General features: G+C 38.4%; 1 long non-coding RNA gene across 1 annotated transcript in view; it reads left to right on the plus strand.

The window, feature by feature from the left end:
- Window positions 1-14,302, plus strand: part of LOC135304995 (uncharacterized) — a 657,910-nt gene that overhangs the window by 70,352 nt on the left and 573,256 nt on the right. The window contains exons 13-16 of the long non-coding RNA XR_010366252.1: window positions 2,000-2,111; window positions 2,588-2,656; window positions 7,648-7,769; window positions 9,417-9,467. This is a non-coding gene — a long non-coding RNA (uncharacterized LOC135304995). The remainder of the gene's footprint in view (window positions 1-1,999; window positions 2,112-2,587; window positions 2,657-7,647; window positions 7,770-9,416; window positions 9,468-14,302) is intronic.

The following is a 14,302-nucleotide window of genomic DNA, read 5'->3' on the forward strand; positions in this document are numbered from 1 at the left end:
AAAAAGCAAACCAGGGAAGCAGAAGGATTGAGATGGTTTCACAGTTTTTTCCAGATAACAATTTTCTGTTCTATAAAGTAGAATAGGTTAATTCTAAAAACATTAGAGTTTAGAAGGCTAATTTTTGATATAAAGGAGAAATCTGAAATTAATTTAGAATTTAAATAATGCTAAACTTAAACATATATTGTCTTTGTTTGCTTTGCATTCTTGCTCATGTTAATGTATATGAGATGTTTCATGATGAAACCCTATATTTCAACTGCTGTATATTTAAACCAAGTTTGACTGCTTACACTTACTAGCTACTATAACAAGATGTTTCCAGAAGGATCCATAAGTCTAACATATATAAATGTCAAGAAAACTTTCCGGGAATGAAAAAGCATTCAACTGCTTTAACATTCAGTTATTTATTCAGTTATACTTAATATTCAGTTCAGTGCAGTATAGTCAACTCTTGTAGAATGCGTATTTAACTCGAAGGTAAATGTGTTACTTTGAGAGACTGTGAAGACAAGGCTCCATAGGCTCCTTGTAAAGTTTTGGGAAGAGGTAGAGATGTCTCAAGGAGAACTTGCTGTTTGTGGCATACAACCCAGACCCCAGTACAAGAAAAACATTATTTGTCATTGTGGAAAAGAACATTCAAGTAATTATGTGACAAAAAACTAATAGTTTTTTTTCCTTAAACCCTAATATAAGATTGGATTTTATGACCAAACAACCCCCAGAACAGGCCTAGTGAAAGCTAATTTTTTATCAGTTTTCTGGGTAGTAGCTTCCTTGTGCAGATTAGTTGATTGAGGTATGCAACAAGCTGAGCATATGTGTTGTTGATCCAAACAAGCAAGAGCTGAATTAGAAGAGTTCAGAGCTATCCTGTTAGAAACCTGCTGGATGCGTAGCCATCTGAGAATCAAGAGATAAATAACAGTCTATTTTCTTAATTTATTCAGATTCTGAGGCTCCACAGAAAAGGCTCCCGTGTCCCTCTGGAGAGAATTTATGATGACTGTTTTAGTTTATTAATACAAAGTATTGTGACTATACACAAAACAGAACAAATAAATGTCATGCAATATATGATACTCTGATCTCTATTTAGGCTTGTGTAAAAGCCCAAGGATCACTTAGGATATTGAGCAGTGACCTTTAACTACTGAATTGACCAGAGATGATAGACTTAAAATTTTTTGTGTAAACAAGATAATTTTTATTAAATCATTTAACCTTTTTTTTTGGTTTAAAGTTAATTTTGGACTAAGGACTGTATATGTTGTTTTCTGCAATACAGAAAGTGCTGCTACAGGTAACCTATCAATCTGCAAGGGTGGCTGTGCCAAGAAAGACCTTGCAGCACAGAGCACTCCAGTTAATGGTTACCAGGCCATAGATTTATTGTTGTGAAGCAGAACTTGATGTTTAAATACCAACATTCTTTTGCTTGTAAATCAACTGGAAGTGAGGCTCTTTTGGGTCATTTGGAAATTGGAAATCTGTCGTTTGAATTCAGCTGATAAACTTAGATGTTGCAAGTGTAAAGTACATAATTTGCTGTAAGGAACTTGTAAATACTATCTGTGTCTAAATAGCATGATGTGCATCCAAAAAGTCTTTCAGTTCCTGTAGTAACCTCTTAATCACCTCAGCGAGGAAAGGTAAACTGTATCTCGGGTACAGTTGGCACAGAAACTGCTCTAAAAGCTTCTCTCATTTTCCAAAGTTCCTCAGCTACACTTCAAAAATTAAGAGTATACTTCCAAATAGCTTATGAAACAAACATGGAGGTGATGAGCTGATATGTTTTTCACGCTTGTGTACTTAGGTAGCCATGTGTTTATGAAGTGTTCTGTCACATCTGTGGGAGACACTGCAGCTGTTCATAACTTTGACTGTAAGAAATCTGCTGACCCGCTGGATTCCTTAACAGTTTCAAGTTATTGCTTAACCTTTCTGAAAGATTTTTTTTTAAATTTATGAAAGTATACTTTTTCAGAAAATCTGAGTGTGTGATATTACAAGAGAAAGTAAAGAGATGGAAAGAATAAAACTGCTGAATGTCAAACTCACAAGGACCTCCTGAAATTCAGGACAAAATCCAAATTCAGGTAATTTCTTAAGTTACCATCTGTTCTGTTCACAAGTATCTTTTATATACTATAAATATACCATACTGTAACAGCTTCCCAGCTGTGAAGAACCCATTTGCCTGACTATTCTTGTAATTCCTCCATAAAACTTTGGTTTTGAAGTTGGCCATCTGCCTAGATGCCAGTGCAATAGGCATTAATAAAATATAGTATAAAGGATAAATTAAGGCATCTGCTAAAATTAATATGAAAAGGTTCTATTTGGCATAGCAGGAAGTACAATAGCATGGGGAAACTGAGCAGTCTGAATTGGAAGTCATAATTTTGAGATATGGAGATAATGAAGGAGGCACTTGGGAGCTGGTCCAGAAGTGCTTGCATTCATACAGTGTTCAACTATAAGCCTGTGAGTTACCCCATTTTTGGCTCACTTGCACATAAACCCAACACTAAGTGTGTTATGTGACAGAAACCATTTTTATATCCTGCTGCAGCTCTAGAGTTATGGGAGATTCATTTTACTGTTGAGGATAAGCCCTAGCAGGTGCGGCTTGATTGGAAAGGTGAGGCTGTTTCCCTCTGTCACCACCGTGTGTGTGTGTGCTGGGCTGCAGCTCAAGCTGGAACCACGTAGCCCCCAAAGCTCAGTCTGGGCTGCATTGACTGCTCCTGGCAGAGAAGCCAAAGGGCAGGATTCTGTAAGCACCTGCCTCCTGCCAGAGCCAAGTGATGGATTTCCTGCAGGCTGAGAGTTGCAGAACATGAGTGTACCGTGCTTTCAGTGCAGGCAGCGTGTAGGCTCCACTTGTTGCTTATGCTGATCCAGCAACAGGAGCCTGGCTTGGGCTAAGCATGAAGAAAATCAGGGAGGTGATCAGCGTAAGTGCAAATCTTTTCCTTAGAAAAAGGCTTCTTTGTGAGGAGGGTGTACAGCACTAACAGAGTATATTTCAGTCATGTATTTCTTCATCCTTAGAAGTGTTTGGACTTGTGTTTAGTCAACACTGGGGCTAGAAACTTCTAGAAATGTGTTCTAACTTTCTTGAGACAATGCTTTTTCAGAACAAATCTCTCTCTCTAGCAGAGATCAGGACCAGGCACTTAAGAAAAAGCGAAAGATGAGACATACATATTTGTTCTCAATATTCTACTATAATCTGGCAACAATGGGATGGGCATTTCCCAAACAGAAGGTGTTGTCTTTCTATTTCTTTAACAAGTATGAAAAAATTTGGTTGAGACACCTTAAGGTTTTTATTTAAACCTAGTAATTATTTCAGTTCTGAGATATAACCTCAGATAAAATAACTTTTACTATCATTGTGTATTGCAGTGGCACTCGATACCACTGCACTAGTTAAGGGTCTGTGAGGAGTATTTCTGCTATAAATCTGGAAGATTATATCTCTGTCTTCTCATATTGTATCATCCTGAAACCTGACAAGTTGTCAGTGGAGAGGCAATTATTTCTACCATAACATGGAGAACATAAATTTTGAAGAGATGTAGAAAATATGAAATCCATGAAAATATTTAGGAGAAAGTGATGAGGTTGTTGGGATTCTTTGTTTCTGTTTACTCCAACTATAAAATTTGCATGTTGAAACTTTAAAAGTGATCTTTTTCTTGCTGGTAGTTGACAATGAGGTTTAATTGTATTTTTCAGTTTTCAAGGGTGAGGGAGAGGGAATGACACAGTTCAAGCCTTAAGAAAAATGGGAGGAAAAAAACCCAAACAAGCCGGTGGGGCTGGCCAGAAGATACTGTTCTATCCTATGAAAGAGAGATAATGTTATTTCCAGTTTGTTGTTGAGTTTGAGAGCAGCTGGTGCTAGAGGAAGAGGCTGTGTTTCCCAGCAATGACTCACTGGATCTCAGGAGCAGCAGGGAGAGCGGGAGTGAGCAGAGCCAGGAGCGGCTGTCAGGGCTGGGACACCAAGACTCCTAGCAGGATATAGCTCATTATTTTTGCTTTGCAAACTCCCCAAAAAGTGAACGTTTTGGAAGGGTAAGACAAAGACTAGGGAGGCAGGGGAGCAGAGACAATGTTTGGAGGGGCAAAAGGAATCTGAAGAAGAGTGAAGGTGCCTCTCAATTTACCTGATAATATGCCAGCTTAGAGCAGCACAGTGCATCATCAGTGTGGTTATGTTGTATGAACAGCATAACTAACTGAGAGTAAGTGAACTGCAAATTCAAAATTCAGATTACCCTGTATTTCTGGATACTTGTTTGTGTGAAGAAAGCCAAGTGGCCTTAGAAACGTTAGCAACTTTTAGTTCCTTATTGTGAATTAGCTTCAGCAATGCTGATTATTGAAAATGGATGAAACATTTTTCTTATTAGAAATCTTCAAGGTAAAAAAATTCTTTCTCTCTGCCTTGCTGTGAAATTGAAATGTAACCTTTCCTATCTGTTACCATTAAAAAAATGGAGGAAATGAACCTGTATTATGTCCCAGCAGTGCACTTATTTGGAAAGATGTAGGAGTTTGATTCGCATTACCATAGTGGAGGTATCTCATTTACTGGCTTGGAACTACAGTGCTTTCTTCACAGACCTCTGCTGCATGACTACATCTAATTCTTAGGACATGGAAGAGCCAAGTTCAGTTCTCTGCTCTATTATTCTTCTGTCTCTCCTATGGCCTTATACACCTTGCCTTAACATTGGGCTCTGTCTCAGTAACCCTGTTTTAATATTTTTGCATAAGGTTGGTCAATATATTAGAAATTTAACTGACAGAGGCAGAAACTAAATTGTTCATGTCTTGTACAACTGCAGAGGGCTCCACAGCTACTTGTCATTATATGGCAAGTAATTCCTAGTGTTCTAATACTCTAGTTTTAATCAGAAATATTCTGTATACTTGCCATTCTGATAGCTTTCAGAGATACATTTAGGACCCCAATAGCTCAATCAGTATTTTTTTAGGATACCTTAAATTGAAATTGCGACTACTAATATACAGTTCAGAGAATTTTCAAAGGAATTTGTAAAATTAGTTTTCTTTCTTAAATCAGAAGAATTAAACAGAAACTTGAATCAGTAAGAAGAAAAGTCTTCATTATTTATGGATAAAAACCTTTATTTCTCACAGTCAGATATGACCTACAATTTGTATCATTATACTGCTGAAGGGAGTGAGGCAGTGAAAGCAGACACCACACGGTCTGTGCTGAGTGGATGGGAAGCAGGAGCAGTTTTGGGCTGACAGATTGTAGAGCTGTGGTGGTGAGGTCAGGACCATCCCTGCTGCACTGGCTTTTGTATTTGTATTCATCTTGAAATCATGAAACCATTTTCTGTGGTTCCTCTACCTTCTTCCATCAGCATTATTTCCCTGAAGAAGAGTGGTCAGCTGCTTTACAGAATGAGGGGACAAAGTGTGCGGTTATGAAGTCATGTCTCAGAGAGGCCGCTGTGGTTTGGGGCCACCTGGGGGAAGGTGCACAAAGATGTTCCACCAAGGAGGTGCAGACACATTCTGGGGGTTGATGAATATGACAGCTGATACTTGTTTGGTTAACAGCTGGGACCTTCTTTGCTAGCTTCATCATCAGTGGAGAAGTGTTTCATACATGTGCCATAAAGTATAAACACCAGATTGCCTCCCTGCCTGCCAAATTCCCAGGGCATGGGTGCCTGAGAAGTTGCTCTGAGTGCACTGAGCAATCATGATGGCATTTGCTACGTTAGCATTTGTTCATGGGGCGTGAACATACTGAAACAGGAGTAGTGCATTAACAGCTCAGTGTCACAGCGAGGTGGCCACTGTTAGCATGATCTCACACCCTGCAGAAAGTTACACTGCTCTCAATAGCACTTAAAAAGTGCCCGTCATAATTAATGAGGCTGTTAACTTCCTCCTTGGAGGATGGCTGAGGGCCACAGACTCCTTCTTGTGACCCCAGCTAATAGGAAGGAACGAGAAATGCTAAATTTTGAATTTTGTGGCTATTAAGAGCTTTTGTATACTTGGCAGTTAAGCAGCTCATATCATGGATTTGCTTCATGCTTCCCATTGATTCATTTCCTCCAATTCCCAGATCAGTAGACTATGGCCACTGAGATGTTCTGACTGCATAAACTGTTTTTTGATTGACATTCTTTGTAATTAGCTCTTTAACCCCAGTGGCCTTCCAAGATTGCCTCTTGCCATCCCTGTATTAGTTCCCAAAAGCTTTGCTTTTGCACATCTTTTATGCCCTTTTCTCCAAGGTTAGTATTTGTCAGCATATCCTACTTTTGTAGAGAGTTATTATATATTATATGCATTTACACTCTTGAAGGTAGAATTACCTCTCCTTTCACTTCAACATTGCTTTATACTCCTGGGCTACCTGGTAATCCAAGAGAAGTCATTATCAGAATTAAGAGCTCATCCACAAATCCTTTTGTGTTTTCTCTTTTGTGAAATGCCTCTTGACAATAAAGTTGAATTCATATCATAATTTGAGTTTAAAATTCAGTTACCAAGTAGACATTCCTAAAATTAAAATGGCTGTTAGAAAACATATTCTCTTCCTATAATTCTCAGCAGTGAAAATCTGAAAGTGAGAAAACAGAAGTGGGAAAGCTGGAACTCTGTAGCAGTAGAAACAAAGGATGCACAGCAGAAGTTTGAACTCTTTCCATTTTGGTGTGCTAACACTTCTGATTTGAACAGTTAATTGCTCTTGTACCTTTAACCCTTTGGCAACCATTACTTTTAGGTGTCTATTACAATGGGGAAAATCCATTGCTTAGTGAAAAAGGAGTGAAGGAAGTACTTTATTGCCTTTTATTACTGGTCTCTTTCTATAAATAAAAAATTATGCTGTTACCTTGCTTAAAAACCTCTCTCACAGGGGCTTTTCAATTAGGTTGAGCATCAACTTCTAAGAAGTGACAGTGCCCCTATGAAACCTCTTTTCTAGACAAGGCCTCTGCAGTGTAGACATCAAGTTATTGACTTTGAGGGGAAGATGGTAAGATGGGAAAATTTTCATTCTCTTATTCTTGTATCGCTAGGAAACAAATAGAACAAGAGCTAAATGTTGGTCAGAGGTGTTAAGTAAAAAAATTAAATTTGTAGTGCTCTAACTTACTCCCAGTGAAATCATACAGTCTTGTCTTGAAATGCACAATGTGTTTCTGCAGAGTATTTTAAGTCCAGGAATCTTAATATATTTTCAGGTCAGATTTAAATGTTTTACACTGGGATGGTGATGGTGAATGCAAATATAGCCCCAGGTATTAGACTTTATCCTATATTTTTAATGATCTGGAGAAAAATAAAATTACAGTAAAAATAAATTGCCTTATTTTTATTATAGCAAACAGAACAAATCAGAAAAAAACTCACACCGTTTAATATTGTCTTTTCCTGGATTTCTGTTTTATTGTAAATCACTATTTTTAAATAGGCAATATATCTGACAGTTTTCCATAGAGATGTCAGTGGCTGCATGCACGACTGATCTGTAAGAGAATTCCATGTTTAGTGTTTGGTTAAACTCTTAGATCTTGGTAAGTTGTCTTCAATTTGTGAACTTGTCTTCCATCTGTGTAGTGCATGGAGACAGACAGCAGCCTACGGAGCCAAATGGGAATTTCTCTGCTCTGAGGAGTCCCTGACATGCTGATTCTTGTGCTGCATCGTTGGCAAGACTGTGAAGAAGATACATGACCAATGTAAGAAAAAACAGAATATGACATGCATTAGGCTTTAAGTGTCATAGTTTGCATAAGTTCTGAGTGAGTTAAAAAAAAAAATCCCAAAATAGGAACACATAACTGGCTCTTACATAGCTTCTTACTTTATGATGCACATTTAGCTCAGCTGAGGAACAGGCATATAGCAGTGAAACTTCTCACTGTAGACCTAGTTTATCATCTCAGACTCTCCACAAAGGACAGCTTGGAAGTAGAGACACATTTGTGCATATGTTTACAGGTCACAGACTGCTTTGTCCTCAGGTATGTTTTACAGGAATGATGGAACAATTAACGGAATTGCTATGTTTTCCTTTTGGACATATCCTGTTCTTAATTAAGTGTGCTTCTTCAGCATATTTGTGATGTTTAGGGATAGACAAAGAGGTTCTGAATGCAGAAATACCCATTTTGTTAACTGCTTTTCTTTTACTAGTATAATGGGTTGGTTTTGACATTGTGGGACAGAAGATATTACACAATTTGGTCCAAAAACTGATGCCAAATCTGGGGTTTGTGAAAGTTCTTTTCTGTGTGTGCTTAGGAAAGCAGTGGGGAAAAAGGGAGTGATGGGGGGATCACAAACCTGGGTGCAACCATTTTTATACCTTTTTTTAACCAGAAAATGTCTTCTAGTGCCTTGGACAATCAATTTATTATACTGGGTTTGAACACATAAAGTGTCCATTGCAGCATATATAGAGATTACTTGTGAGCAGTGCACACCAGGTGGCTAAGAAAAGCAAACCTCTGTTAAGCTGACATAGATTCAGTTAACAATAGTTCATATTTTGAATGAAAAAATTTCAGAGGTCTACAGACTCCCTGGACTAGTCTGTTGCCTGGGAAACTGCACTTCATAAATTAGGGTAAGGGGAAAATGTGGTTATTAGATATGTATTTTTTATAATTATTGCTGTAATTTTTACAATAAACATCCAAGCCAGGGCTGTGCCATGGATGTGATCAGCCTTTTTGTGTTTGTACATCCCTGATAACAAGGTTGGGATATTTTTTTGTAAGCAGTGCATGATTGCATAGGAGGTTAAATATTAAGTAAAAATAGTTGTTTTCCAAGTCTATCAGCATATGTTTTGTAGATATAAAATCTCTTCCTCTTGTTATTGATGACTTGCTGTGTCTGCTTTAGATGCAGAATGGACTGCTGGAGGAATGGTTGAATCCCTTCCTCCCAAACCTGACATAATTGAAAAAGCCAAGAGAGAAGAAGGATTGCTTAAGCTCTTATAGCTCTAATAATTTTTTATCCTGTAGGTGTCCCCTCTTTTCTTAGCACTTGTACTTTAGAGAACATGAGCTTTAATTTTTATAAGGGATATATAGAAAGATTTACTTAATATGTGGGAAAGCATAGAGCATTGACTTTAGAAATTGATAAAATAGAACTCTTGGACTGGCCATTCCAGACACTGAAGCTTGATTTGCATATCTTTTCAAATGAGGGTTTGAAATACATCTAGGGCATAAGAGTGTAAGCACATCATTTTTAACCTCAGCTGAAAAGAAGAAGAAAGCAAGATCATGCTAAAATGCTAAACAGCACCTCCTGCTTTGGCTAACCAATTCAACAAAACCAAATTGTTTTTGCAACTCCCATCTCCGTAGGAGACACCAAGACGGACATGGTGTGCATTGAGGAGAACGGAGAAAATTAAGGTGAATGTTGATTTTGCTTGAAATCAGATACTCATAGAGAGATGTTGAAAGCTCAAGTCAAAATGAGTTTCAGACAACTTCTTCCTCCTGCAAGTGCCTCATAAGGTATTTCTTCCAAAATCTAACTGTAAGAATGTCTTTTACAAGAGCAGCCATGCTGCTGTCTGGACAACAACTGGAGCACATGCAGCCAGTCACTGCTCCCAGTCTGGAAAGTTCTGTGCAAGGTCAGAGCAGCTTTTCCTGTCTGCTGTCCCTTTCTTGGCTTTGGCACATGCCTGCTGGCACTCTGGGTTTCCTTGCAGCAGGAATAGATCCTTCAGTGGCCACACCTGCCTGCTTGGTTGTAATATCCTGGCCCATGCTGAGCACTTTGCCTCTCAAGAGAGCTGCAGGTGACCCAAAAGCTACTTTTTGAGTCTGGTCTCTCCACATTTCTTTTTGCTGGGCTTTTGCTTTTAGAGGCAAAACAAACTCCTTAGCTCAAAAGGAATTATCTTTGAAACTGTGTCTTGACATTTGGTTTGGAATGGCAGGGAGAGAAACTGCAATTTTTGTATTACTGCATATGCAGCAGGAGTCTCAGACTCTTTACTTCAACAAGAAGAAACTCACTGAAAAACTAATGGCTTTCCTGGTAGTAAATCCATTCTTTTCCTGGGGTTAAGCCATTCAGTAACTGTGGGCACTGACCTTACTGTCAGAGTTTTCCAGACGTTGTCTTCCTCTAAGTGTCAAGCTACAGTTGGAGAATGAATGCTTCAGTCCATAGTAAAGATTATTTTCCAAGTCAAATGAAATTGTGGAATTGAGGAGTTGACATTGGCATAGTCTCCAAACTGTCACACTTGTGTACAAAAACTAATAACACAGGACACACTGCAGTCTTCTGGACTGGTAGAGTTTATTTTTAACTCTGTAACTGAGGTAAGTTAGGGAAATTTGGTATTCATTGCCACTCAGCTTCCTCCTCAACTCCCTGGTGGTAAAGATCTACTTGTCTTGGCTGTCATTGTGCTGTATTTACTTACATTCTCTATAAATCCTCTGTATTCATTATTTTTTTTCTAAAACAATTTTTTTTTTTCATTCAGGAAAATTATGCTGTAAAAATCATGAGATCCTGTTTTGTTACATAAGTATTAAACCTGGACTGTTCCTTCCAGTTCTACCAGTGGCTTAGAGTGTTCTCCCTGAGATATTTTAGTAATGTGACTAATCTGTTACAAATAGTTTGTTCTGTCATGTTTTCTCTGTGGAAAAATTGTATAAACATTGTAGTGTTTCTCTGTGACAAGATGTTGCTTATGTTTGTGAAGGTTTGTTATTTATGGGTGTGTTAGGAAAGGTGGCTTGGAGAACAGAGCTGGCTTGCTTCCTCTGTTTTTCTGGAATTTCATTTCGTTCCAGGACTGCTACTATCCCCTGAGTAACCTCGTTGCTACTCCAGTAATTGTTACTGAGTATAGTTACTGACATGACTGAATACAGTTTGTTCTTTTAGAGGTGCTTTCAAAATGTGTTTTAAGATGATGGTCCAATGGATGAATTTATGACAAAATCTGACAACTTTTGGATAGTTTGGTATTTCTGTAGATCTTTGCTGTAACACCACCCAAATAGCTTTGGGACAATTGTAAGTTAAGTTACTTCATAGAAGTGGTTTCAGCAAGCTTCAGATAGATCAGTGTAATCCACTGAATATGTCAAAACCATTAGTGAGAAGTTCCTTATCAAATTTGACTTCAGGTGCCATGTTTGATTTTGAAATCTGTATTCTCTATTTACATTTTCCTCATCTTTGATGATAACACATTAAACAAAACTGCTTCTTGCTTTTCCAAAAAAAAAAAAAAGTGTTTTAAAGATAAATGTGGCTCAAGTATTGACAGTTTCCTAAACCACATGTTGTAGGCAGCCTTCTTGTTCACAGTATCGTTACTTTTAAACATAAACTCAATTTCTGATGGAGAGGCTTTAAAGCTTCATTTTCTTAATACTATGTTTTCTCTTTAGCCTTTGTTACTCTGCATCTCTGGGCTGGAATAGACATTATTCCAGCTTCTTTAATCTCTTTATATTGAACTACTAATTCTGTCTAATGTTTATGGTGGGGAAGATGTCTCTAGGAAATTTTTTTCTCTGAAGAAAAAAAAAGATATTGTGTTTCTAAAGAATAAGATTCAAAGGTCTGAGGTAAAAAACCCACCTCATAAATGATTACTAGGAGCACACGTAGAGCAGCCATAGTGCTGTGAGCGGGCCACGCTTTTGGGGAAATGAAAAATTTAACAAGAAAATGTGCTGCAGAAGAATACGGGAATATTTTGTGCCTCCTAAATTCTGAATGAAAAAGGTAAACACCTTATTAAAAAATCCAGTATATCTATCAGCCAACTGAATTGCTTTCTGGAAACACATTAGTTCTAGGCTATATAAGCAGCAGTTATTAGTGTTCATAGTCAGTTTTATCCAAGAGATGTGTCCTCCAGCAGGTCCATACCAATAAAACTCTGCCTTAACGAGGTTTTACATTTTGCTTATACACGCCCCATCTTCTTGGAGTGTCTCAGCCCTTGTTCCTAAAATGATTATCAGAATATCCTGTTTTTCACCTCTGTTTTCTTGGAATATCATGATTTACTCCTCAAACAAGCACGAGTTGAATCTACCTCAATCTCAATCAGGGTCAACCATTGACATGTACTTAACTGAAATTATGTTGTTATCTTGATGTAATTGTTGAAATTGAACAATGGAATAATGTATTCTATTCACTATTCTAAATAATTCAAGTGACTTTATTCACATTCCTAAGTGACTGTCAGCAGTGTGGGATTTGGAATAGCAAGTATTGCTTTATGCTTAACAAAACACAGATAACTGACAGCCCCTTCAAATGGGGAATGGTTCATTTTGTGATGCAAAACAGATAGCTTGGGTGGGAATAATATTGTGTATCTATATGCAGGATTAAATCCCAGGCAGAAAGCATAGGCAGATGAAAAAATCATACTGCTAGTCTCCTTTTTTCCTGCAGTAAAACTGAATGTTTCACAGCCCTCAGGAGAGTAAGGCAAGTGGCTGATTAATGCATTGGCTGTGTTTGACGTACCTTATAACTATTTTTGAACTTTCAGCTCCCTTTTTTAAACATGAGCAGATTGTTGCTGTGATTGAATAGCTTTCTCCAGTAAGAATCTTGTGATAGGGGATTTACATGTTAGAGAACAGTGTACCTGTAACAAAGGTAAGCATTATTTCTGACATCATTGGCAAGCAAAATGCTCAAGAGCTAGGCAGTCTTCTTCAGCAAAGACTGCCTTCATCCCTTTCATCATTCTAGGAAAGCCTTGGTTTCAGGGAGTTTGTTTTTAAATTTATTTATTTAAAGTAGTGTGTCACGCACGTTTTGAGAAGCTGAAATGTGCATTCATAGAAATCGTGGTCCATGGAGCTAACTGGTAGCCAAAGCAATCAGATGGTGCTTAGGAGCCTATTAGTCCAGCTCTTTGCTATTGCACTGTGTCACAATGGTGAGTCCTTCAGTATCTGTCACTTGCAATCCTGCCAGCATCTCAGTGCATGAAATGTCAGGAAAACATTTCTGGGGATGCTGCCAATGGGAAGGGCTCCGTGCGCTCGGCCCTTTCCCCCTCTCTGATGGCTCTGTCTGTGATCACTGCTGGGGATCAGCCCCAGTGACACAGGGCTCCGTGCCAGCCAGGGAGGGAGGCACATGTGGAGGGCAGATGGGTGTGCTAGCAGCCTTTTGCCCCCCTCATCCTTCTGGGCTGCCATGCTCATTACCCAACTGATCCTGCAACCACTTAACATATGAACCCTCTTAAAAGGAACTGTTAGACTGATAGGTTGAGTGAGCTCCCACTGACATTACACAGAAAATGTTTTGAAAAACGTTCCAGAGCCCAAATGAGTTAAAAAGCAATTTATGCATTTTGAAAGCTGCTCTGAAGGGGAATATAATATTTTTTTATTGTTCTGCTGAAAACATATGCTTAAAGAGATGTTTCAACCTGAAACAGGCAGCAGGAGAGCAGGTGGCAGCTTTGGGTGTCTGGGCACAGCTCCTCTTGGTGGTTGGAGCTCTTTTGCTGGCAGGTGAAGGGTCTGCTGCCTTGAGCTGTCCCAGAGGTGCTCCTGGTTCACTGTGGTTGGTCACAGTCAGGTTTGCTCAGTTTGAAGTGTAATTGTTCAAAGCTACAGTCAAATACAAACCCTTCAATCAACTGTTTTATTAGATTGCAAAAACCCAAAGTTCATAGAACCACAGAATAATTTATGATGGAGGGGTCTCTGGAGGTCACCTGATTCATTTTCCAGTCAGATTCTGAATATCTCCAAAGATGGATATTTCACAGTGCCTCAGGTCTTTTCCATTGCTTATCTTATTGTGAAAATTTTATTTAAACCACAGCTGCATAACCACAAAAGTGCAACATTCCCATATTTACCTATTCTAGTGCCCTTCTCTGTCAGGCGGAGCAGGAAAGCTAGTAGGAAGTAAATAGGAGCCTTGAAATGTGACTGTAACCTGGACTCAGGAGGATATTAGAGTTTATATCAGTATAGATTATTTCTTATTTCATATAGTTCCCCAAAAGGCTTTTGACTTTTCCTGCTTAAACCTCTGAAATTGAATCTCTAATAGCTGCATCAAGATTCTTAAATACTCCATGAAAAAAAAAAAAAATCCAAATCCACTCTTTATTGGAAGGGAAAAAAGCAAGAGTATTTTTGGGGAGGTCATACCTCGTAGAAAAAATATACAAAATCCTTCGAGGCTCTTGCTTGCGGGTGACCTTTTGTCTATT

Source organism: Passer domesticus, chromosome 7, assembly GCF_036417665.1.
Source record: "Passer domesticus isolate bPasDom1 chromosome 7, bPasDom1.hap1, whole genome shotgun sequence".
Taxonomy (NCBI): Eukaryota; Metazoa; Chordata; class Aves; order Passeriformes; family Passeridae; genus Passer; species Passer domesticus.